The sequence below is a fragment of the Pinus tabuliformis genome, chromosome 5_1 (genome assembly GCF_031772625.1).
Source record: "Pinus tabuliformis cultivar Carrire ecotype Pingquan chromosome 5_1, CPIR1, whole genome shotgun sequence".
NCBI lineage: Eukaryota > Viridiplantae > Streptophyta > Pinopsida > Pinales > Pinaceae > Pinus > Pinus tabuliformis.
This window is the reverse complement of record NC_142305.1, coordinates 923,640,908-923,666,653: the sequence shown is the minus strand read 5'-3', so window position 1 is coordinate 923,666,653 and position 25,746 is coordinate 923,640,908.

The window sequence follows — 25,746 nt, the reverse complement described above, 5'->3', positions numbered from 1 at the left end:
AAAAGCTTCTCTTAGTGAGGAGGATTGATCCAGGTGGATCTCTCTAAATTACTAATAGCATGGTAGAAAGACTCAAAACTTAAAGTGGTAGATTTTGGATGAACTTGGCATCAAAGCGAAGTGCTTGTCGCCCTGATTTCAACGGTGTGAATGACACTCAAAGCCAAGTTCATATGTAGAAGTTAGAGCAAGTCAAAGTTCAAGTTTGACTTGTCCACGTGGCAGGATAAAATGACATGGAAAAAGGCTCAACAAATGAGGGAGCGCCACATGGCAGGTTGCCACTGGGTCCCACATATTTCATAGCAACGCAGGAGGAAGAAGCAGCTTAAGAATCGGCCCCGGCAGGGTCCCGACTGTGATTGCAATATCCCATATCACAGGCCGGAGGTGGAACCAGTATATGAATTAGCCCCGGCAGAACTTAGTTGTGATGCGATATATATCACATATCACAATCGTATGAAAGGGTTGATGTTTGCGATAGCGGTCTAGCAGTAATCGCCGATTGTGAATTGCAATAGATTGCCCGGATGCGATATTCTTACAAGTTGCAGTTTATATCCCCGTCGGGTCCGCTAGTTCGCCAGATTGCATACCACAATGTGATCAGTCTCATATATGAGAATCTCCCTCGGCCATACGATTGTGATTGCGATGGGGTTCCGCGGATCCGAAAATCTGTGTATCTCGGTTAATAACTCTGTCGGATCCGCCTTTATCACAGAATTTCTCATCGCTTAATGTAAAGGTATACGGTTTGTCCCTTGGTGTTAATCCATTAAAGTCGTCGTTTGAAGTGTTAAAACGTAGTTAAGGAATCAAGTGGAAACAACTATTATGGAACTATATTTCGGTGGGTTTCTTTACTATGTTTGAAAGGGGGTTGTTCCCCGCGCACTATTCAAAGACTATGGTTGAAGCCAACGGCCTAAAGTTATCATTTCAACCTAAACTTGTCATTTGTTTTAAAATTGCTCGGTTATGAAGGATTCGACCACACTAGCATATATACATGACTATTTGGGTTTGAAGAAGGGGGAGAGCAGAGAGCAGTGCATGTTTCTAGAGCAGAGCAGTGGCACCTGCTCCTGGCGGTCGCCAAGACTTTATCTCAGAGATCAGAAGTTTCCGAGAAGGTTGTAGAAGGCCCGATTATCCAAATGGGGTGTTCGGATAGGCGTTTTTGCACTATTTTTCGCCAGGAAGTCATTGGTGTTGTCTGTTTCTAGAGCTGGGCTCTCCATTTTCCAGCTATCTTCCAGATTGGAGGTATAAGGATGTTTATGTAGAAATCTGCTTGTACTTCTCTCTTTTCATGCCACTTAATAAAAGAAGGCCTCCCCACTATTGAGCAGGGCCCAAAGATGTAGTCCAAATTGGATGAACTCTGTAATCAAATTTCTGTGTCATGATATTTTGTGATGATATCTCTTTGTCTTCATTCTTCATGCTTATGTTTTTATGGTTTTTAAGCATTGTAACTCATGTCAATTCCGATGCATATATAAGAAAAAAAAATATCGGATCAAGTGGTATCAGAGTAGGGCTTAAGTGATGTGAATTGCATGAGTGCGCTAACCAAAGATAGGCTTCAGAGGACGAGCATCTTAAAAAAGGAGACATGGCGAGTATTGAGGCTCATGGGGGAGAGATACGATACAATTGTTGTTAGAGTGTGCGTGAATGATTAAGTGTGTAGCCATGGAGTGCGACAAGGGAACGCGTGAGACTTTCCTACGTATGTCCGAGATGGTGGATATTATGTATACAACATATGAGAAGCGCAAAGAGGAGGAGACTCAGGGATCGAAGAGCGATATTTCATCTACCTCTTCTTGTTCTTTTCAATCATTGCCTTCCTTGAATGCAGAGATTAATCAGAGGCTTCAAGAGGAGAATGCAAAGTTAAAAAGGCTCCTACAATAAGAGAAAGAGGAGAAACAGTGGCTGCTACAACAGTTGCAAGCAAAGGAGGAAGCCTTGGAAAAGCTACAGCGTTATCCATGTGAGATAAATTCTTCCACGCTGAAAATGATTCCTGATGTTGAATTTGTTGTTTTTGAAAATCATACCATAGGAATAGGTTCTAAATTGTTGAACAGAATGGCATATGAAGGAAAAGGCTTGGGCATTAATGGCCAAGGCATTTTCAATCCCATAAAAGTAGAAGAATTACCCTGTCAAACAAGACTTCGGTATGTCAGGAGGGAAGCTGAGAAATGCGATATTACAGCCAGCGAACCATCAATGATGGAGGATGAGAAGACCTCATCAGATTTTTCCAAATCGATGGTGGAGGTAAAAGATGTCGAAATCCCTTCAGTTTCATCTTCACATAGTTTAATTTATGTTGGAAATGTGGAGATACCAATTTCAGGGACAAATATGAGACTCCTTACCAGGATTAGGTATAAGGAAGAAGAACTTGGTGTTAAAAGCCAAGGGATAACTCAGCCATTGGAGGTTGAGCAAAGACCTCTATTCGCAAGCACTGAAGGACAGTGCTCAAAGATGTCAGAAGCTTCCACGACATTGTTAAGATCGTCGAGGAAAGAGGATGATGGAGACACATCACCATCAACCTATGGCAGTATGCATAGCAGAGATAGAGTTGAGGCAAGCTCTCGTTCCCATGATCATACTAGAGATCGACAAAAAAGGTATAACCAGTCTCGGTATTTTAATGTTCATTTTCATTACAATTGCATTGTTAATAATGTATGTAGATCATGGCATAGAAGGACTTGCAATTTTTTTGGATTGCATAACCTTTTGTTTGCTGAGTGCTGGAAGAGAATGACAACACAGAAAAGATGAGGCGTAGAAGACCCTCTAAACAGTAGGCAAAGAAGAAGAAGATCAAGTAGAACTAGAAGGTGAAGGCTCATTGTAGTTATTGCGACATAGGTGGTCATCAAAGAGCCACATGTTGGAGGCTCCATCCAAAGCAGAGTCGCAAGGACAAGAGCATCTGAGCATGAACCAGGCGAAATAGTTGTTCGACTAGCGAATGCGCCATAGGGAGATGATCCATTCACTTTGATAAGTGAGATATGGTTCTTCTAGGTGTGGTAGAATGTCATGGCCTTATTTTTTCATGTGTTGCATTTTAAATTGTAAAAGTGATGATGTGTTTTCCATCACTTGTTGAAGCAACAATGATGCTTGGCCTTATTTTGTGTTGCATTTTAAACTGTGGAAGTGATGATGTGTTTTCCATCACTTGTTGAAGCAACAATGATGTTTGGCCTTGTCTTAATAGCTGGAGTATTGTTTCCATTTTTATGTAAACTTAACCACAAAGTATGTGTTATAAACTCGTGGCAAGTATGGGATGCTTGGCTCATTTTTTTGGTCATAAAGCTAAACATGTAGTTTGCAAGATATTGTACTACGGGTTTGCAAGGGATGCAAGTGTTGGCTCATTGCTCATGGCTCCGAAGGACAAAGGTGAAGGAGAAGGAAGGATGCCCTGTTAGGACACTTGTGGTGCAGACAGAGTACATAATAGTTGCAGATTAATTAATGCTTTTGGAGGACCAAAAGCTTCTCTTAGTGAGGACGATTGATCCAGGTGGATCTCTCTAAATTACCAATGGCATGGTAGAAAGGCTCAAAACTTAAAGTAGCAGATTCTGGATGAACTCGGCATGAGATCGAAGTGCTTGTCACCCTAATTCCAACGGTGAGAATGACACTCAAATCCATGTTCATATGCAGAAGTTAGAGCAAGTCAAAGTTCAAGTTTGACTTGTTCACGTGGTAGGAGAAGATGACATGGAAAAAGGCTGAGAAAATGAGGGAGCGCCACGTGGCCGATTGCCATTGGGTCCTGCATATTGCATATTGGCGCAGGAGGAAGAAGTGGCTTAAGAATCGGCCCCAGCAGGGTCTCGACTATGATTGAGATATCTCATATCGCAGGTCGGAGGTGGAACCAATATATGAATCTGCCCCAACAAAACTTAGTTGCGATGCGATATATATCGCATATCACAATCGCATGAAAGGGTTGATGTTTGCGATAGCGGTCCGGTAGTAATCGCCAATTGTGGATTGTGATAGACTGCCCGAACGCGATATTCTTATAGGTTGCAGTTTATATCCCCGTCATGTCCACTACTTCACCAGATCGCATACCACAATGCGATCAGTGTTGTATATGAGAATCATCCCCGGCCAACCGATTGCAATTGCGATGGGGTTCCGCGGATCCGAAAATCTATGTATTTTGGTTAATAACTCCATCAGATCCGCCTTTATCGTAGAATTTCTCATCACTTAATGTAAAGGTATAAGGTTTGTCCGCCGGTGTGAATCCATTAAAGCCATCGTTTGAAGTGTTAAACCGTATTTAAGGAATCAAGCTGAAACATAGACTATGGAACTATATTCCAGTGGGTTTCTTTACTATGTTTGAAAGGGGGTTGTTCCTCGCATGCTATTTAGATACTATGGTAGAAGCCAACGGCCTAAAGTTATCATTTCAACCTAAACTTGTCATTTTTTTTAAAACTGCTCGGTTATGAAGGATTCAACCACACTAGCATATATATATATATATATATATATATATATATATATATATATATATATATATATATACATATATATATATATATATATATATGACTATTTGGGTCTGAAGAAAGGGGAGAGCAGAGAGCAGCGCAGGTTTGCAGAGCAGAGTAGTGGCACCTGCTCCTGGCAGGTGGTCAGGACCTTATCTCAGAGATCAAAAGGTTCTGAGAAGGTTGCAGAAGGCCCGATTATCCGAATGGGGTGTTCGGATAGGCATTTTTGCACTATTTTTTGCCAGGAAGTCAGTGGTGTTGTTTGTTTCTAGAGCTCGACTCTCCATTTTCCAGCTATCTTCCAGATTGGAGGTATAAGGATGTTTATGTAGAAATCTTCTTGTACTTCTCTCTTTTCATGCCACTTAATAAAAGAAGGCCTCCCCACTATTGAGCAGGGCCTGGAGATGTAGTCCAAATTGGACGAACTCTGTAATCAAATCTCTGTGTCATGATCTTTTGTGATGATGTATCTTTGTCTTCATTTTTCATGCTTATGTTTTTATGGTTTTTAAGCATTGTAACTCATGTCAATTCCGATGCATCTATAAGCGAAAAAAATCTTGGATCACTTACATTGATCATTTTTGCTTCTTGTTAAAGGAGGTGAAGATCATTTTTTGCTTTTTAGAACATTTGAATAGGAAGGAGAAAAAGAGGGATTGACCTTGTTAGAGTCGGTCTAGTAGCCCTCCATCAGTGATCAAAACTCTTTGCATTTGCATAAGTAGGTGTCACATCAGTGTCAATTTTTGCATTCCATTAGGCATGCCATAACCCTGATGGAGGAGTTGGTGTTTTTGTCCCCCTCTTGGCATTGCTGGATCAAAGTTGTTTCAGTCCTTAAACTCTTTTAAAGCTTACTTGTCTTGTCTTGAAGTCAAAATTCTAGGTCTAGGGTTTTGGTCAAGTTTGTCTTCAAGGTCATGTCTCTGAAGGTCAATAAGTGCTCAGCAAGCCAGAGGGATGATTTTCAAGGTGTTTCTTCGAAAATTTCTATCTTGTACAGTTAATTTTCACCTTGGATTTAAAAACCCTGTTTTTAAAGCCAAGGTCATTTTTCGAAATTTTGTAAAAAATGGTAAAATTTCAAAAGGCTTCAAAGGACAGCATGTAACCCTGGCTCCCTTGCCAAGATCCCTCAGATGTTATCCCTGCAAAAAGTATCGAGCAAAAGCATCAAATTAGTCAATTTCAGGATAAAAGGAAACCAAAAACATCAAGTTTATAAAGTGTCAAAGAAAAACATTATAAAGTGGGTTTGGGCATGAAATTAATTCAAATCAAGGTTATAAAAGCCCAATCTCCCTCCATCGAGCCTCATTGTGCATCTAAGTCACTTGCAAGAGAGATTGGGTGAGAAATTGGCCAAAGTTGAGAGTTGGATAGGCGCGCGACCCGTCAGACCAGGCGCGCGACCCGTCAGAGGCGCGCGACCCGTTGAGCGCCCTCTGACAGTGCAATTTTTTAACGGGCGCGACCCGTCAGTGGCGCGCGACCCGTTGGGTGAGGCGCGCGACCCGTCAGCGCCCTCCTTATCAAACTGCCTGCAAATTCATCCAAGGAACCACCAAAATCGCCGAATTTCCTAAGGTAGGCCCTCCAACTTAAAAATTGTTGCTTTTTATGGTCAAAGGAAATCGTGATTGCTTTTTTAAATATCTATATTTGCAAGAGAAAAGCTCCATGTGGCTGTGGTTTAAAATTGTAAAAAAATGGCTAGGGTTTTATGCTGTTTTAAGGTATTCCCTTGTAATCATTTTTTCCCCATTTCCCATTTCATTTTCCTTGTCTTCCTATGTAAATTTCCCTTTTAAATTTGTAAAGAAAACCTAAACCCTACCTCTCTTCCCTAAAAAATAAAAAAAAATCAAGCCCTAACCCTACCTCTCATAATACCCATGTAAACAAATTTATATAATGATGCATATGCAATGATTTTGCAATGATTTTTCCCAAAAATCCCTGTTTTATATATTTATTCCCATTTTCCCTTTAAAATGTCCCTCCCCTAATATTCCCCTCATGCTCCTTGTCCCCTTGAAACAACATTTTAATCAGCATTTTACCAAGCAGAAACAACAGTACATTTTAGCCACTTTTCTCCTTAAACAATGTCAGAAACCGAAACCAATTACGAGCAAAGTGATGACCAGGTATCAGCTTCAGAGTTTGAGGTACAGAGGAGGCCTCATAAGGGTGGAAAGGGTGGTCATCATAAGAGAGAGGAGCCCACTTCTTTGACAGATTTACAGGCTTGTCCTATGGCAGTCTCATGTTTCCGGTATATGTCTTGTTATGAGTTTTGCGAGAGGATCTCTCGGATTCAGCATCACAGAGAGTTGGCTCGCCTATTTGTTTTACATTTGCATGATGGACATGTCAACCTTGCCGGGGTGGACTTTACATTGACACCCGAGATGATTGCACAGGCCACAGGCATACCTAATGTCGGAGAGGTATGGAATAAGCGCAAGGTGTTGGACAGTGTTCAATTTGAGCCTTTTGTTAGACCCGCACTCATGAGACACTTGACAGGTGTGTTTCCCTTCAGATTTCTCAGGAGTGAGTATGCTCCCATGATGAGGCTTATCATGCTCTATTTTACCTGTGGGGGCAGATTTTCACAGGTATATTCGTACCATATTCGCCTATTGATGCATTTCACACGGGTACGGATGATGAACATCCCTATTTTCTTCTGCCAGAACATTGAGAGGATGGTGCCCGTGATGCAGCGGAAGAGCCCAGCACAGCAGTATAGGAGCCTCTACCATTATGGTTTGATTCAGCTTGTGGTCTTACATCAGTTGGCTCAGCAGGGCATCTCATGGGAGGAGTTCATCTCTCGTGAGTTCTTTACAGCACCACCACCACATCCGGAGATTGTTCATGAGGAGGGAGGACCATCACAGCAGCATGATATCCCCGAGACTAGCCATGTCAGCTCTCCTCCGCTTGTCACTTATCAGAGAGGCCAAAGGACCTTATTTGCAGCAGCTCGGCGAGTATTTTCTCCACATCAAGTGGAAGGGGTCTCGCCTTCTTCATTAGCTCAGCGAGTGTTATCTCCACAGCAGGTGGAAGGGGCCTCGTTTTCTTCAGCAGCACAGACAGCACAGAGGGGCAAGCAGCCCAAGATTGATGAGGGGCCATCAGGTGTTCCAGATATAGAGCTTATTGATCTTGATGTCAGTTCTCCTAGCCTAGAGTCGAAGGAGATCATTCAGCACCTTAGAGCTGAAAATGATGTATTGCAGAGGAGATTAGAGGGGGCACAATGGACAATCTCATATCTAGAGCAGCGCAACAAACAGTTGGAGGATGAGCAAGCTCTTGATGAGTTGTGGAGGATTCGTAGTGACCGCAACTTGAATCGAAGAAGACCCGGTGATCTATTGCCCGCTGAGCTAGAGTCCATGCTTATCCAGCTCAATGCTCACTTGGAGAGGCTGTTGGCTAAGGCCAACCAAGATAAGAAATTGTTGAGAAACATGAAGAACCATTATTGGGCGTGGATGCACGTGTGCAAGGCGAAGATGAAGATGTTCCAAAGGCGGTTGGCCAAGGCACAAAAAAGGAGAAAAAGGCCCGATCCCCTCCACATCTTGGCTGAGGCTTCCTTGAAGGAGCAAGGCACTAAATAGCTCAGTCACAGCACAAATCCCAAGAAATTTTGAACATTTTGGGTCAATTTTGGTTTTTTCAGGCAATTTACAGGTTTTGTCCTTTTAACGGGTCTCACCCCCCGCGCGACCCTTTCACTTGGCAACTCCATTTTGCAAAAACTCAACATTTCCAGATTTGTCATGAAAAGTTACACATGCTCATCCATTGCCAAGAGATTTTATGAAGTTTTGGGCCTCCAGAAGGTCAAAAACCAAGCAAAAAATGACTTTCTGCCACATTTTTGAGACACAGAAAGCAGTCTTGGGAAATTGCAATTTTGGAGGGGCAAATGACCACCAAATTCAGAAATTCCAGTTGGGTTGGAAAGTAGACTCACAGACCTTTCCAACAAGCCTACTCTTGCCCCATTTGGACACCTGGAAGTGCCCCAAAAGTGCCCTCAAAGGCGCGCGACCCGTCAGGGAATGGCGCGCGACCTATCAGGCAAGTTTCTCAAAATTTCACTGTACAGCCCAGAAAAACGTAGTTTTGACCATGTTTGACTTTTTGGAGTGGATTGTTATCCTCCTTGATGTAAATAATGTAATTTTTTGACACTTTTACACTCATGTATCTCTTCTAGAAGATTCATTCATGAAATAGGTGAAAATTAAATGAATGAATTGGTTTCCTAGTTTATAGAGGCAAGTTGTTTTGACTGCCTAGTTTTCAATGCTTAGTTTAGAAGTGGTTGAAACAACTCCTAGGATAGTGAGCTCAACCCCTAGAGGCAGGGAAAGATGTTAGATGATCTATATTATGTACTTTCTGGCTCATTTTCATGGTTGGACTCTTGAGGGAGAAGCTCTATTGTATTACTCATTGTATCTCTGCAATTTTTGGCAAAGGAAGACCAGGGTTTTGCAGTCCTTTTTGGGATTCTTGTCGTCACATGTATTGATGGTGTGTTTCTCTTTGTACTTGTAAGTGTGTTATGTGAATCATTTCCTTACTTTTCCTTCTGCAAATTAGGCAAATGAAGTGTTAAAGTAGAATTCATGACTGTCATGCTCTGCTTTTAAGTTTGCTTAATATCAATGTTTTCAACTGTTTAAGGGGAATTCAAGGTTATTTCTTGCTATCCTTAACTCCTCACCAGTCATTCTCATCCATCCATCTCTATCAAAGGCATCAATACTATTTCCTACCTCGCCCCAAAGAACTCCCTGCGAAAACTGTGTCCAATCCCCGCACCCGAAATTTCCATTCCCCAATTTTCCACCAAAACTTTAAAAATCCCAAATTTAAACCTCTTGATCAGTTTACTAGCCTAAAATCAGTGTTACCCTATTTGGTTATCTCGCCCATTGAAGATCTTTATCGAGATAGACCGGAGAGAGCCCTCTCCTGCCCCGTAGGGCTAGCTACGAGGCTAAGTGGTTTGATGTTGCCTTGAAGTTTACCTTTCTCAGCCTGAGGTGAAATTTCAAGCGCTAACAGACCTCCTTCTCTTCCTTCGAACTAGCCTCTTCTTATCTCAAGGAGAGATTTTGTCAATATCCTTAGAAAAAGTCTCTTCCTTGGTGGGTGAGCTAATGTTCTCTAAAGGCACTTGATCTGGATCTGATTGATCTTCTTCAACCTATGAGGACTTCAAAGCATCACATCTATTATTGGAAGGGACGTTGATGAGATTCAAACTTAATAGAATGGGGCCTCTTAAATGAATGATTATTCTGCTTCCTTGAAATTGTTTTGAATGCTCCATGCTCATCATTACTTTGAGAAGATGGTAGAGGGATAGGTGGAGACTGAGATGCGGGAGATTTTGGACAAATTTTTTCAAAGTCCCCATACTCATGGGAAAAAATGCATTTAAAATGAATATGCTCATAATCTAGACCCTGAATATGGGACCAGTCCTTGAATTCATGCTAAATCACCCCAGGGAGTCCTTTTACAAAATCCATTTCAGCACAATTTTAGCACATGAGAAGTTATTGACCTTAGCTAAGAATTGGTAATTTATCGACCCAATTTGTCACCTATGTCTTTGAAATTCCACCATCATAGCAAAGAAGGCGAAGATATGGCAATCTAATCTAGACAGGACCAAAAGGAATCCCCATGGTAGGATTAAAATCCAAAGTCCATTGGGTGAGAAACATTCCCCTAGAGCCCATGAAATAGGGACCATATCTATAGATCATATCCCTGTCCACTTTAATTTCAAAAACAAAAGAAAAATAACCATTTCCACAATATAAAATACCAATGGACTCATGATCTACCCAATTTTTAGGGTCCATTATAAAACAAAGTTATAACTGGGCCAAAGACTAGATTACTTACTAATTAACCTCTTTTCCTGATGGATATTAACCTCCTTTGCAATGGCAGAAAAACCCAAATCAAGAGATGAAATTATATCCGCCCTTTTTCTAAATCTACCATGGGGCAATGATCTAGGATCTTAAAAGTGACTTGGTTTGCAAAATGTTTGTGTGGATGATTAATTTTAAAGTAGCTTAAGAGTGTAAATTAGCCTAACCACACATAAATTTAAATATTGTAAAGAAGGAAATAAAACATTAGAGAATGAGAAAGCAAAACAACAAGATTGTTAACAGTTCGTTCAAACTACATCTCCGGGTTTGCATCTTGTGGGGTGGCATTTTCTATTAGTTTCCAAAAACTAATTACATCAAGGAACCTCCAATATGCTACAATTGATTTCTCTCTGCTCTGCTACATAAAAGTGGTTTAACAATACCACTAGATCTCCTACCTTGGGTTGCTTCAAATACAAGCTAAAACCACTCTTGAAAAAAACGCACATACAAAAATGTTTGGCCTTGATCCAATTTACAACACCACAACTTGGCCCTATGGTATATATTTTGGTATATAAAAGCATTGTAACCCACCAAACTCGGGTTCGAGCCTGTAGGGGTTAAAACCTACCACTCTACAAGTTTCACATCACAATAGTTTTATGTGTGTGTCCCATAAAACACACACCATAAATTTTTTTTTTTGGTTAATACGTTGTGATTTAATACATTGTGATATGCAGGCCCCTTTTAACCTTGGCAATATACAACATCAAAACCATACATGGTTGAGGTCCAATCATGTGTGAGTACAGTGGCGTGTTGGTCGATTTGGTTGTAATCATTTGGGACAAGTCACACAGTCAAAGCTACGAACCTTCCCATTTTTAAAACCATATCTACCCACAAATTTTAATAACATATTTTCCACCGTTGTTACAATGACTTGTCATGGCTCATTGGTGGAGTGTGCTACATTGTTTTGTGGGTTGCAGGTCAAACCCCATCAACTCCATTTGTTACCTCATCCACATTTTTTTCTTTCCAACTTGATTTCGTGGTTCCATGGTTTTATATAAGCTCTTTTCGGTTAATCAGGGATCGCCAATTAGGGTTTGCCACATGGAGACCCTTGATTGGGCAACATGCCTGCCAACCAGTGGCCACGAAATCGATCCAGAAGGCCCATTCGGATGCCACATTATGCCTAGTTAGTGCCAACTCATTCCTAGTCATTTTTCACGTGTCCTACCACGTGTCAATCACGTTAGTTCCAACTCAGATTATATGTTAGCTCCACGTCATTTGTGTTGCCACGTGTCAGCTTCAGATCTTGCCACATGTCTTCTATTTCATCGAGCCTTGCCTCATGTCACTAGTCAGCTTGCCATGTCCGTGTATGAACCTGCCACATATCGTCTCGAGGTGTTGCCATGCAATCATATGGACCTACGATGTCAACATCCATACAGTGCCACGTGGAACCTTTTGGAGTTTCCATGTGGCAGCCTTGTCCAACTTTTGGTGTTCCACGAAAACTTCAAAACATGAAAACCTTCGTGTACAAAGTATGCTTTATCCCATTCAAGTTGCATTGAAAAGGTCTCGTCGATCTCTTCAACATGGCACTATTCTCATCAAGTTTCGAGCACTTTGAATTTGAGATATTTTTGGATCCTCCTGGGCCACTCCTCCCCACTGAGAACCTTTTGGACCTCCAAAAGGTTGTTACTCAGACACCAAGTGGGGATATTGCTTCTCTGCTTGTTCAATATCTATCAACCATGTTTTATGCACTTGACTCATTACAATAAACTGTGTAACACTAATTAACAATGAAACCATATTGTTAATCATTCTCATTCTCCCACATCCATTTTCATTCATCACTCCAACCACTATCTATGTACAACACATTAGCATCAATAATGAATACAAATATGTTAATGAAAATGAACTAACAACATATTTGATCCTCTTAAAATGTTCACACAACAAATTATCATGTTGTAGTTTCGATGTTTCCTGAAACATACCATAGTTAGATTTACATGCAACTACTTCATTCCCATGCTTTAGATCACCTGCTTTATCCACCTTTGCAGACATGAGTGAAAAGGTTTTGCTCACATTCATGAGCCTCTTCAATTTCCCTGTGGTCACCAACGAGAGATCATCTTTCATGTGATGAGCTTTGACAATGTTCTCAATTTCACCCTTGAAAAGGTGATACATGTTCTCCTTTATGAAGAAAACAACTTTCGTGTCAAACACGTAAGGGATTCTAAGCACAATTCCAAAAATATCCAATGGAACCACATCTAGTTCAACCTCATCAACAAATTTGGATGTGATAGAAAACCTAAGCCTACATTGTTTAATTAATTGTAGCTTAGCATTGTTTTATACCCATCTGAGAGGAAAAGATTTAGGATGTCGTGTTGTTTCCAATTTTAGCTTCTTGATAATTGCTTCAGATATCAAATTGGCTTGAGAACCAATATCAAACAAGGTATCAATTTTTGTATGTTTAATTACAACTCTTATGTGGAAAAGTTCATTTTTCTTTCTTTCAGTGTTAGGATGCAAAATAGAAGAACTAGGACCATCATGGGATGGCGATATACCTTTCAACCCCATAGTTGTGATTTGTGTCTCGTCATCGGAGTCTAATCCCATATCTTGTTGGATTGTTGTAGCCACCTTCTGCTTACCCTTTTGATCTCGGAACCACTTGGGCCTAAGCTATAGATGCAATCTCCAACAATGATCATCATTGTGCCCCTCTTTTTTGCAATAGGAACATGAAAGTATTTCATCATCCTTCTTTACAAAAGTTTTCCTTTTTGGTTTCTCCTTTCCTTTTCATTTTCCTTCTTTCTAACAAATGGAATCCATGGAGACATCATCACTTTGTTGTTGAGAAATCAATGCTAGTAGGATTAGGGTTAGATTTCTCTTTCTTGATAATTACTTGTGAATTATGTTACCTTCTTTAACATATTTGTTATATTATCTTTCATCAAGAAATTACCAAATTATGTGTGCATGAAGATCACAAAAACACAAGACATAAGATGTAGGTACTCTACTAGGGAAAAACCCCTATCTAGGGGACAACCCAGTCAAAATATCTTCCTAAAATAGTTTTTCTTGAGACTCTTCAACTTAGACAAAGACCTCCTCCACACCAAGCCAACCTCTCCTTCTTCTATCCAAGCTTCAACCTAGTAGCATCTACACTTCGACCCTAGCAACTTCGACTTGGCAGCTTTCAGCATCAGCAACATCTTCGATGTGACAACTTCAAAATTAAACCCTAGCAACTTCGACTTGGCAGCTTCCAGCATTAGCAGCAGCTTCGACTTGGTTGCTTCCAGCATCAACAACAGCGTCAACTTTGACAAGGAGACTTCGATCTCCTAAACTAGCCCACATGAGAGAGAGAGAGAGAGAGAGAGAGAGAGATACCAAAACTTCGTTTTTGTCCTTTCCTTCCTTCTTGACCAAACTCGCACTCCTTTTAGCCTCCTTCACCTTCGCACTTTTTCCCAGTTCCAGCTTCAAATATCGAACTATGTGAGAGAGAGTGAGATGCTCCAAATGAATTTGATCTGCCTTGTATTTAGATCTTTCTAATGAGGTTGAATTGCCTTCCTTGAGGTCGATTTGATCTTCTTGAGGCTGACTTGGTGTGGAGGTTACATAATTCATTTTTGGCTCAAAAATAATTCTTTTTACATCATTTGAAAGCCCAAGAAGGGTTTCATAAAATGTACAATGACTCTAATGACTCTTTATTAATCCTAGGAGTCCACAATGAGGACTTTGACTAATAAAATGATGACCCATGCATGAAACCCGTGCTTTAATAAGTCATTGTAACAATAATAAAAATTATTTTGACAAATACATTCTATGAAGAATGCACCTAGTTGCATTTTTCAATACTCCCTCTTCACTAGGAAGGTATTCATAAAAAATATCTAAAATTGTATGAACTATGAAGAGTTTATGCACCACAATGCCATGGACTAGGTTCCTGACTAGGGCAATCTATCCAAGGTGTCCCAACAGTTTAGGCACTACAATGCCATAAACTAGATTCCTGACCAGGGAAATTTATCCAAGTGGGACTAAGATGGACTAAAGCTTTCAACCTCTCTAGGTACCATCAGGCTTACTTACTAACCATCAACCTCGGGATCTAGGTGTGTATCCGAGGTCATAGCTCTACGACCAATGCCACATTCCCTACTTCGGGATCTAGACATCAACACATAGTGTCGGCCAGATGTCCTCCCAAGCAATGTCTCGCCAACAAAGCCTCAACTTCCCTATTATTCCAATTGGTAACAAATCCTTCCCAATCAAATAGATCGGTACCAAATCTCTCCCAATCAAATTGATCAACAGCCCTAGGCATGTAAAACATGCTATCAAACTTCTGAGATATTTACTTGTACAAACACAACCCCAATTAGTAACAAACTTTCAAATGTACATAAATAGATACAAACCTCTGGGGTCTTCCAGACAACTTGATGTTGCTTCTCAACTTTTCATAGTAGGACTTAGAGCTTTCCCAATGAATCTTGACAGAAGATTCCTCAACCATACAACTTCCTTTCCTACTTCTCATGCAACAACATATTCCACAAATCGATCTGGCTTTTCTTATCTCAACAACCCTTCAAAATACATTCTCCAATTTTCTTCTCTCACTCATGGCCTTCACTAAAACTTACGGTTGTTAGTCCTGGTCTAGTGCATGACACATGAAGTAGAGAACCATATCCATCACTCCCTCTTAACCAAGGAGGATCTAATCATTCCTATACAAGGAATATACCCAAGATCCCTCTTAACCTAGGGAGATTCCTTTCATTCAAGCTCCCTCTTAACTTAGGGGGCTCAACTTCTTTTCTATGACATTGAAGAATCTTTCATGGCTTCCATCCTTCTCATCAGAGTTATCATGACCATCATTATTCACATCATGCTTATCACATCAACTTTACTTTACGAACATCTTCACCATCTTGAAGATTATGTACCTGCACAACTTAGATAGCAAGTACAACCAAATCTATAGAAGCATGAAGTTAATCATATAAAAATCACGGAAGCATTCAAATTTATATATCAGATGCCCAAACTTAATTACAAATAAGAGACACATACTCTTCAACTTGTAGCTAGGGTTTTTGCCATAATCCCTAAACTATACTGTCAATATTTTGAGCATTTCATAACAACCTTCATTATATCTAGGGTTTCAATGTTTCTTTTAGAGGTATGAAGTACCCTACTACAACATACTGCAAACCCTAGAAACAATTCAAATGAATATAGATCTACAATGTATCTAACAACTCTACAATTCATATGTTAGACTTCTTCACTAGGATTTAGTGTGAGGCCCTAGATTTCATACAAGAGATTTTAACAACCAAAACCAATCACAACTCAATTCAAGGTAACAACATGACTAGCTTCCACTAGGGTTTGTTGCAAACCCTAGATTTTCTCAATAAGTCATAACTAAAACTCAAATTTCAACAATCTTACACAAATCTCAAATTATCACATAGCCATCATATATCAGAGGTTTGGACTTCTACTAAGGTTCGTTTACAAAACCCTAGAATTCACAAAGGCTATCATCCTAGAGAATCAAACTTCGACTAGGGCTTAGTTTCAAACCCTAAGAATCATGAACATCAACTATTAGGTCAACTCATGTATATAGGATTCCATCATCATGCACAAGCACATCATAACATGTGTTAGTCAAACCCAACTACACAAATATCAATAAGAGTTAGACATATAACAAGCTTGATCAGAAAAACACATACATGCCAAGGATTTAATTTCTAAGACATTATAAGGGTCTTGGTTATACGCCCTACCAAACCCTAATGATCTAGGGTTTCAATACAAAACATATCAAACCCTAAATTATCAATACTTTAAAGGTTCAATATTTTAGACATCATCATTCAACCCTAACAAGTTAGGGTTTCCATAACCATACCGAAACCCCAAACATGACATCATCAAAACATTAGACATTTTCTTTTGACTTCAACAATAACCCTAAGTAGGTTAGGGTTCCACACATAATCATCAACATACCCTTAAGTTAGGGTTTTTCACAACGAACCTTTATAGGGTTCCAAAAGAATAATTAGAGATATAAGGAGGGTAGATTTATCTAATGATGAATCACCCAATCAAGAATATTGAAGATTCAAGAAGGCTAGACAAAACGATGTTAGTAATATTTTATCAAGAATAGATATCAAAAAATTGTAATTGAAAACATACCTCTTGTTTCTTAACAAACCTTGTAATTCCAATGCTTTGTTTTGTGGGGCCTTCTTTCATGTTCCTTGAGTATTTAGCAAGTCTTTTCTAAACAAAAAATGACTAGAAATGTGATTAGTATTTAATATAAACAAACTTAGATAAGTAAGGGAAACCAAATATAAAAGAAAATACGAGTAAGATACTTATGTTTGGAAGTTGGTAAGGGCTCCTTCCAAGCTTAAGGGATGCAAGGGATAGAGTCCCTAAGAGTTCCTGGGTTCTTCCATCATGTTCTTCTTTGGTGAAACTTCTTAAGAAAAGTTTTCTTGATCCTTGTCCCTTCTTTCTTGGCCCTTTAGACTTCTTGATTTCTTTGTAGACTTCTTCACTTTTCCTTTTACTAGATCCAAGACTTTATACTTTTCGAGGATGAGATCTATCCTCTTCTTCCAAGCATTGTAATTCAATGATTCTTCTAATTTGTTCTCTTCCTTTATTTTGTTAAACATTGTCCTTGAAGATAGTAAGCTTATTTCCTTATAAGGTCTCCTTATGTGATCCTTTAATCAACTTCTTGAGGTTCCTTAGATTAATTTCAATAGATCCTTAAATTGTCTTTTTCCTCCTTCTTCACCTTACCTCCATTCTCCAGACTTAATGATTTTGATCCCAAGCCTCTAATAGATTTTGTTATCTCCCAATTCCACTATATGAGAAAATGATTCCTTTGATAGAGTGTAAGGTTGTTTACTCTTTCTCGTCATATGCCTGGATGCTTCACTATCAATATTCCATGCATTATCATTATTAAGTGAACCTGTAAGTGCAACCAAGAACCCTTGGTTTTTGACTTTGTTGAATAAGTAGTAGAATATATTTTTGATACATCTTCCTACAATATTGAATCCAATTCTTATCATAGAGGGAGTAATCATTCCCTTCAAGCCAATGATGTGATCTTAAATCTTCTTTGACCTTAGCGCTAATAGCATGTTGAGAAATCAATGCTAGTAGGATTAGGGTTAGATTTCTCTTTCTTGATAATTGCTTGTGAATTATGTTGGCTTCTTTTACTTATTTGTTATATTATCTTTCATCAAGCAATTACCAAATTATGTGTGCATGAAGATCACAAAAACACAAAACACAAGATGTAGGTAGTCTACCAAGGAAAAACACCTATCTAGGTTAAAACCTAGTCAAAATCTCTTCCTTCAATAGTTTTCCTTGAGACCCTTAAACCTAGACAAAGACCTCCTCCATACCAATCCAACCTCTCCTTCTTCGATCCTACCTTCGACCTAGTAGCAACATCACTTCCACCCTAGCAACTTTGACTTGGTAGCTTCCGACATCAGCAACAACTTCGACTTGACAACTTCGGACTTCAACCCTAGCAACTTCGACTTGGAAGCTTCCAACATCAGCAACAACTTCGACTTGGCAGCTTTCGACATCAATAGAAGCTTTGACTTTAACAAGGAGACTTCGATCTCCTAAACTAGCCCACATGAGAGAGAGAGAGAGAGAGAGAGAGAGATACTGTTAGGCCCCTATACTTCTAGCGTAACCCCTTATTGTTATTAGTATAACCCACTTATTATATTGATGTACCCATGTAGTGCCCATATTGTTACTATTGTGCCCCATAGAAGCCCAATATTGTTATTATTGTGCCCTTACATTATTATTGTTATGTCGGCTCTGATTATGTTATGACCCCTTAGACTCCTATATATAGAAAGGAGGTCTTTTCATTTGTATCATCCAAGAATTGTTCATTTATGTAATGTAAAGGAGGTTACCCGCTCGAAGAGGCTGAATTCTAAGGCGTGGATCTCTCTTTTCTATCTTTTTGTGAGCTGGTTTCATAACATTTGGTATCAGAGCTTTGGATTCTAGGGTTTCGCTGCTCCAAACAGGTCATCGTGGCATTTTCGCTATAACTTTTTTTCTGTGACGTTTCAGAAGTCGCAAAAAAACCCATTTGAGAATAAATTGCGCTGAACCTTGGGTCCGAATTTCAGAGCTTTTTGCGCGATATTTACGGAGATATGATCTGAGGAAGTTGGTCTTTTTGCAGACTCCTGAATTACATTCAAAACAGGTGACCTGGGGAAAATCGTCATAACTTTCTCTCTGAGGATCGGATTGAAGTTTCGTAAGAAGGTACAGAAAGAGGACGGACTGTAGTTTCTTGTGGGTGTTTTTCAGATCCAAAGGTTGAAACAGTGACTCGTGGCATGTCGTACAAGTTCGCTCTACTGAACTAGTCTATAATCAAGTCACTGTGGGAGATTGTGCATAACTCTTTCTTGGAGAATCCAATTTGGATCAGACTGGTGGCATTGGAAAGAGGACACAGAGGGCTACTATAGGTAGAAATTTCAGAACTTAAATATCCGCAAGTACAGAGTTACAGTCGTTTCAAGTTTGAGGTCCTAAAATCAAGAAAAAGCAAGATGAGGAAGTTTGATGGTAAGGATCCGGTAAATTGGATACTTCAGATGGAGCAATATTTTGATCTACATGGTGTACAACTGTTACAAAAAGTATGTATTGCATCTTCATATTTAGAACCGGATCAATTTTTATGGTATAAAGGGCTTTGTTCTCGTAAAAAACTTGTTACGTGGTCAATTCTCACGGAGGAAATGATAGCACATTATGAGCATACAAAGAGCAACACCTTCTTTAGAGCAACACCACAACAATTGGAAAGAGTAAAAGGGCTTTGTGACATATTTGAAAGTAAAATTATGGCAACAAGGAAGTCTACCCCTCACAACTATAAATATGGACGTGTTGTTCCTCCTAGCCTTCCACAACCTACAAGGGTTACACCACAACAATTGGAAGAAAAAAAAGAAAAAGGGCTTTGTTACAATTGTGATAGCAAATGCACTAAAGGTCATAAGTGTGCTGAGAAGAAATTATTTTACATAGAATATGAAGAGGAGGAAGAAAAGGATCAAGAAACATCAAAAGAAGAGGATATACGCCAGGACACCACCCCAGAGAAAGAAGAAATGAATCAGACCATATCTTGTAAAGCATTGGCAAGAATTACCACTCCTCAAACTCTCAAGATAGAAGGACATATCAAGAAGAAAAAGGCGCAAGAAGTGAAAGACCACATCAAGAAAGAAGAAATGAATCCAGCCATATCTTGTAATTCAATGGACGAAATTACCACTCCTGAAACTATCAAGATAGAAGGACACATCAAGAAGAAAAATGTTCAAGAAGTGAAAGATCACATCAAGCATCAAGAAATGAATCTGACCATATCTTGTAAAGGACTGGAAGAAATTACCACTCCTCAAAAGATAGAAGGACATATCAAGAAGAAAAAGGTTCAAGCAGAGAAAGATCACATCGAGCATCAACAGGAAGTTCTCCAACTTTTAAAGGATAACGCCACTTCGGTGCAAAATCAAACAAAACAACAGGTAGATCAACATCATAGTGAAAAATGTTTTGATGTAGGTGATTGGGTATTTTTACTGCTACATCTCAAGCAAGCTATTTATGAGAAGGAAATGTTGGCAATACTACATGCACTTAAAAAATGGCGACCTTACCGAATGGGAAGACTCTTCAAGGATGAGGATGTGGAAGCATTGTTTTGTACTATTTATATTATCCAACCAAATTGGATAAACAAAGCAAGGGATGAATGGAAGAGGGACGAAGAAGTATGGCCACTTATTCAAAAGTTGCAAAAGATCCCAATTCAAGCAATATTGCCAGAAATTGAAGAGGAAGGAAAAATCATATTGGAACCTGGAGCAGTCACAGAAACAAGAACTCGACAGCTATGAAATCGATCAATTTCATAGTATCTCATCAAGTGGAAGAACTTACCCGCTGAATATTCCACATGGGAGGACAGGAACTTTATACAGAAGCATCAAGAACTACTCAAGCGTTGAGGACAACGCTTTTTGAAGGCGAGGGGCATGTTAGGCCCCTATACTACTAGTGTAACCCCTTATTGTTATTAGTATAACCCACTTATTATATTGATGTACCCATGTAGTGCCCATATTGTTACTATTGTGCCCCATAGAAGCCCAGTATTGTTATTATTGTGCCCTTACATTATTATTGTTACGTCGGCTCTGATAATGTTATAACCCCTTAGACTCCTATATATAGAAAGGAGGTCTTTTCATTTGTATCATCCAAGAATTGTTCATTTATGTAATGTAAAGGAGGTTGCCCCCTCGAAGAGGCTGAATTCTAAGGCGTTGATCTATCTTTTCTATCTTTTCTTGAGCTGGTTTCATAACATTTGGTATCAGAGCTTTGAATTCTAGGGTTTCACTGCTCCAAACAGTTCATCGTGGAATTTTAGCTATAACTTTTTTTCTGTGACGTTTCAGAAGTCATAAAAAAAACCCATTTGAGAAGAAATTGCGCTGAACCTTGGGTCCGAATTTCAGAGCTTTTTGCGCCATATTTTTGGAGATATGATCTGAGGAATTTGGTCCTTTTCCAGACTCCTGAATTACATTCAAAACAGGTGACCTGGGGAAAATCGTCATAACTTTCTCTCTAGGGATCGGATTGAAATTTCGTAAGAAGTTATAGAAAGAGGACGGACTGTAGTTTCTTGTATGCGTTTTTTAGATCCAAAGGTTGAAACAGTGACTCGTGGCACGTCGTACAAGTTCGCTCTACTGAACTAGTCTATAATCAGGTCATCTTGGGAGATTGTGCATAACTCTTTCTTGGAGAATCCAATTTGGATCAGACTGGTGGCATTGGAAAGAGGACACAAAGGGCTACTACAGATCACAATTTCAGAACTTAAAGATCTGAAAGTACAGAGTTATAGTCGTTTCAAGGTAGAGCTCCTAAAATCAAGAAAAAACAAGATGAGGAAGTTTGATGGCAAGGATCCGGTAAATTGGATACTTCAGATGGAGCAATATTTTGATATACATGGTGTACAACTGTTACAAAAGGTATGTATTGCATCTTCATATTTAGAACCAGATCAATTTTTATGGTACAAAGGGCTTTGTTCTCGTAAAAAACTTGTTACGTGGTCAATTTTCACGGAGGAAATGATAGCACATTATGAGGATACAAAGAGCAACACCTTCTTTAGAGCAACACCACAACAATTGGAAAGAGTAAAAGGGCTTTGTGACATAGTGGAAAGCAAAATTATGGAAACCAGGAAATGTACCCCTCACAACTATAAAGATGGAAGTGTTGTTTCTCCTAGCCTTCCACAACCTACAAGGCTTACACCACAACAATTGGAAGAAAAAAGAGAAAAAGGGCTTTGTTACAATTGTGATAGCAAATTCACTAAAGGTCATAAGTGTGCTGAGAAGAAATTATTTTACATAGAATATGAAGAGGAGGAAGAAAAGGATCAAGAAACAACAAAAGAAGAAGATATACGCCAGGACCCCACCCCAAAGAAAGAAGAAATGAATCAGACCATATCTTGTAAAACATTGGCAAGAATTACCACTCCTCAAACTCTCAAGATAGAAGGACATATCAAGAAGAAAAAGGTGCAAGAAGTGAAAGATCACATTGAGAAAGAAGAATGAATCCAACCATATCTTGTAATTCATTGTTCGAAATTACCACTCCTCAAACTATCAAGATAGAAGGACATATAAAGAAGAAAAATGTTTAAGAAGTGAAAGATCACATCAAGCATCAAGAAATAAATCCGACCATATCTTGTAAAGGATTGAAAGAAATTACCACTCCTCAAACCCTAGAGATAGAAGTACATATGAAGAAGAAAAAGGTTCAAGCAGTGAAAGATCACATCGAGCATCAACAACAAGTTCTCCAACTTTTAAAGGATAACGCCACTTCGGTGCAAAATCAAACGAAACAACAGGCACTTAAAAAATGGCGACCTTACCGAATGGGAAGACTCTTCAAGGATGAGGATGTCGAAGCATTGTTTTGTGCTATTTATATTATCCAACTAGATTGGATAAACGAAGCAAGGGATGAATGGAAGAATGACGAAGAAGTATGGCCACTTATTCAAAAGTTGCAAAAGATCCCAATTCATACAATATTGCCAGAAATTAAAGAGGAAGGAAAAATCATATTGGAACCTGGAGCAGTCACAGAAACAAGAACCCGACAGCTACAAAATTGATCAATTTCAGAGTATCTCATCAAGTGGAAGAACTTACCCGCTGAATATTCCACATGGGAGGACAAGAATTTTATACAGAAGCATCAAGAACTACTCAAGCGTTGAGGACAACGCTTTTTGAAGGCGAGGGGCATGTTAGGCCCCTATACTACTAGTGTAACCCCTTATTGTTATTAGTATAACCCACTTATTATATTGATGTACCCATGTAGTGCCCATATTGTTACTATTGTGCCCCATAGAAGCCCAGTATTGTTATTATTGTGCCCTTACATTATTATTGTTATGTCAGCTCTGATTATGTTATGACCCCTTAGACTCCTATATATAGAAAGGAGGTCTTTTCATTTGTATCATCCAAGAATTGTTCATTTATGTAATGTAAAGGAGGTTGCCCCCTCAAAGAGGCTGAATTCTAAGGCGTGGATCTCTCTTTTCTATCTTTTTGTGAGCTGGTTTCATAACAGATACCAAAACTTTGATTTGTCCTTCCCTTCCTTCTTGACCAAACTCGCACTCCTTTTAGCCTCCTTCTTCACCTTCACACTTTTTCCCAGCTTCCAGCTTCCAACTTCAGATATCGAACTAGTGAGAGAGAGAGTGAGATGCTCCAGATGAATTCAAAATGCCTTGTATTTATAGCCTTCTAATGAGGTCAAATTGCCTTCCTTGAGGCCGACTTGATATTCTTGAGACCGACTTGGTGTGGAGGTTACATAATTCATTTTTTACTCAAAAATAATTCTTTTTACATCATTTGAAAGCCCAAGAAGGGTCTCATAAAATATACAATGACTCTAATGACTCTTTATTAATCCTACTTTGACTAATAAAATGATGACTCAAGCATGAAAACCCATGCTTTAATAAGTCATTCTAACAATAATAAAAATTCTTTTGACAAATACATTTTATGAAGACCAAACCTAGTTACATTTTTCAACACTTGTTTCTCTTCCTCGGTGTAAGTGGCTTGCACACATACCTCATCCAAGTTAGATGGTTCTAACAAGAAAATAGTATTGTGGATATAACAATGTATTTAAGGAGAGTATTTTGGGTATATAGTGGAATGTTTAAAGCCAAAACCTTTTTCTTAAATTCCCTAGTAAAATTTTGCACACTTTGGCCTTTACACTGTTGTAAAATTTTCCATTCTATAATTGATTTATGGTTATGTGCTAAAGGATAGAACTAATTTTTCAATGCTAAGGTAAATTCATACCATGATGAAAGAGTTTTACTTTCCCGAAGCCTAGTTTCCCACCAAATTAGTGCAATACCTTCTAATCGAAGAGAGGCCAACTTATTTTTTACCTCATCTTCAAGAATCTGTTGCACACGACAATAGACTTCCATTTAGTGAATCTGAATCCAATTATCAAGTCTTTCAACATTGAGCTCATCATCATACATTGGTAAGTCAAATTTGACATCCAACTTCAATAATGGTTTCTTTGAAGCGGTCTTTCCATGAGGATATGGAGGTGGAGAATGAAGAGGAGAATGAGAAGAATGAATGTTGAATTTCCATGACCTTGGGTCTAAGTTAGAGTCTTAAAATCACTGATGCTACCAAACCAAGAATCTCAACCATAAACTACTTTTCACATCGAAAATATAAAGCAGTAAATCACATATGCACAATATACACAATTTTAAACAAAATTGTACAATATGTGCAATCACAATCTTCATTATATTAAACAAACTGAGTAATACAACAATCTATGGTTTACAAGATACAATGACAATCTTCGCTACAACTTCTATGTCCTATCTCGTCCTATTGGGCCTTCGATTTCAGACTGCTCACTAGTAGTTCCTTAGTCCATCATGGCATCTACACATCGAGACTCCAAGAGGGCTACCTCCTATCACTGTTGCAAGTCACATCTGCTACAATGAACATGGACTCATCAACTGCTCTCAGGGTAGGCCTAATACACGAGCTCCAATCTGCCATGCTAGCAACAACTTTCGTCCATCAAAGTGTTTCACTAAACTTCAACCAACCTTTAGCTGCTCTTCGCCCTTCAAGATAGCTTTTCTAGGGCTACTTTGGGCTATCAACACGCTGCCCTTCAACCAATGCTATGACATCCAATACATCACTATCGATTCTGCTCCTAAGATGACACTTCACCACCACGGAATGTCATCTACATGGCACCAACAGGCTACCCAAAAATATGATCCAAACTGGTCACTTTTTCACCCAACATTCCTCCACAAAACATGGATGTTGTTTATGTTTACACATTGTTGTTTGTGATAGTGTTGGTTAGGGCACTTACTTCAACCCTGAACTCCTTTGACAGTCCCCAAACAACCCTCCAATCAACTGCAATAAACCCTTGAAGGACTCCTCCTTGCTGCGTTGTTATCTAGGGCATACACCAGCCCCTTAGCATGCCCTATGAAAGCCCCTGTTGTGGTGTTATGGCCTGCGACCTAACACACAATAGTCCTGTAGTGAACAACCCTTCAAAAAATGCCCAAACAACTCCTAAACAACAATGTAATGTCCTCTGCTCCTCGGCCTAGCAACCCATCATCTCGGCCCTAGAATAATTGCCTTTTTAGCCCTCAAACAACCCTTAGAAGGTCCATAATCTTGCCTAGAACTTGGCCTCCAAACAGACCTCTCCCACACTACTCCTTGGCCTTCAATTCAAACTTATTCTCATGCTATCCCTTGACCCTTTTCTTGCTGCAACTAGGGCATCCGAATTTCAGAGCTATCTTGGATGAATGTTGCACA